Here is a 2,416-nt window from a genome sequence, read left to right as displayed (position 1 = left end):
CCTTAACTAGATTAATCTGGCCCCTTTATATATATATATAATTGTGTAAAATACACATAGCATAAAATGGGCCACTTTAACCGTTGCTGACGTGCGGCTCAGTGGAGGTGCACACTCGTACTTAAGTGGTCCTCGTCACACACCTCTCTCGCCCTCGGCCGGCAACACTGAGTCTCTGCTCCTACCAAACATCAGCTCCCGCTCCCCTTCGTCCGGCCCTGAGAGCCACCCTTCCGCTGTCTGTCTCTACACTTCAGTTGTTCTAGGCACCTCGTGGGAGGGAATCATAGGGCGTTTGCCCTTTTGTGACTGACTTGTTTTACTGCTTCCGTGTTTCAGCTTTTGTGAATAACGTTGAGGTGTCCATAGCTCTAACTCTCCCCTTCATGCCACTTCTGCAGTCCCATGTTTTAATATGTTGTGTTTGAGTTTTCACTCATTTCTAGTTATCTTCTATTTTTCTTGTAAATTCTTCTTGTTCCATCAATTGTGTAAAGATGCGCTGCTTAATTTTATAAATTTATTATTTTTCCTCCTGTTATTTCTTTCTTTCTTTTCTGAGAGGTTTTTGCTATAGGGCGTGTGCGCTCGCCAGACAGACAGAGAGAGACAGAGAGACAGAAAGCGAGAAGTCATACCCCAGGGGGGATGGCCACGCCGCAATCCCTTCTCCTCCATTCTCCTCTCTGGATCTTGGGCACGCATGCACACGTGCCCGGCATGAGTCTTAAGCCACCGGATCCGGGACGCGAACCGCGGTCGACTACATGGGAGTCCAACAACATAGCCATTACGCTAACTGCTGGTCCCAATTTTGCCTCCTCTTATTTATTTCTAACATCATCCTGTCACAGGGATGATTTTGTGACCTAATCCTAGAAAATGTCCTACATGAACCTGAAAAGAATGTACATTCCATTTTCATCTTGTGTGTCTGTTGGAGCTGGTTGCTTTTATTGTGCTGCTCAAGTTCTGTTTTTCTACTTACATTCTGGTTCTATTCTTTACAGAGAATAAGGTATTAAAGTCTCCAGCTCTAACTGTAAATCTATTTCTCTCTTCATTTGGTAAATTTTTGCTTCATATATTTTGATGGCCTGCAATTGGCATGCATATGCATATATTGGTTATATCTTCTTGCTATTTTGCAACTTTTATTAGGACTAGATTGTTGGAGGAGTCATGATGCATTTCTGCAGAGAAAAACAGAAAAATGCATCATGACCTTTCAACAGCCCAATGCTTCTGTTTCCTATAAAGTCTTTGATTTAAAGTTCACTTTACTTCATGTTATTTAGTCACTCCATTCTTCCTTTTGGTTAGCGTAGAATCTCTGTTTCTCTCCTTTCACTTTCAGCTCTCCCATCCATTATGTTAACGGATGGGAGAGTGCGGAGCTGCGTTGTGAAGTCCTTGGTTCTTTGGGTCCAGATCACTAAAATTAGAGATCTGTCCCTAGGCGCAAAATGAAACTGCAACCACGAATGAAGTTGGTAGAAAAGAAGGTTTAATAGGAAAGAAAGGAAAGGAAAGGAAGGAAGTACACCCAAAAGGCTCTTGGGCGGGCAGATTGCCAGGTCTTTCGACCTAAGTGAGTCTCTTCAGACAGCATGATTGAATTATGTGTCTTTTTAAAAAATTCATTCTGTAATCTCTGTCTTTTAATTGAAGAATTTAATATAGTTATATTCAAAGTAATTACTGGTGAATAGAAATTGTTTCATTTTGATATTTGTATGTGCCTTAGAGTTTTTTTTTAATTTTTAAAATTTAACTTTATTTATGTATTTATTTATTTTAATTTGATCAAAGAGAGACAGAGTGAAAGAGAGGGAAGTAAAGAGAGAGAGAGAGAGAGAGAGAGAGAAAGTAAGTGAGAAAGTAAGCCACCAGGTCCAGGACTTGAACTGGACTGTCAGCCATGTGGGAGTCCAGTGCCCTTAACCACCATGCTGCCTACCAGCCTTTATAGCTTTTTAGTATTTTCCTGCATTACTAATTTCCTTTCCATTTAGTTGAGTTTTTGCAGTGAACTATTTTAATTTCCTTTTCATATTCTTTTGTGTAAATTATGTAGTCTTTTTATTTGACCTTTTATTTTTTATTTTTATTTATTTTTTTTGCCATAGGGCATGTTCACTCATCAGAGAAAGAAAGAGAGAAGTCACTCCACAGGAGGGAATGGTCACAGCACAATCTTGTCTCTTCCATTCTTCTTTCAGAATTTTGGGTATTCGTGCACGCGCACACACGTACAGTGTGATTTACAAGCCACCAGGTTAGGGATTCAGCCATGTAGTTGACCAGTGCCTTAACTACCATCCCACCTGCTGGCTGGATATCGTTATGTTCTTGTAGTAGATTACATTCAGAATCCTGTGGTTATAACATCTAATCTGAATTCATGCAGGTGTAG

The sequence above is a fragment of the Tupaia chinensis genome, unplaced genomic scaffold (assembly GCF_000334495.1).
Source record: "Tupaia chinensis unplaced genomic scaffold, TupChi_1.0 Scaffold144027_1, whole genome shotgun sequence".
In the NCBI taxonomy this organism is placed as follows: Eukaryota; Metazoa; Chordata; class Mammalia; order Scandentia; family Tupaiidae; genus Tupaia; species Tupaia belangeri.
Note: the sequence above shows the minus strand (reverse complement) of the source record.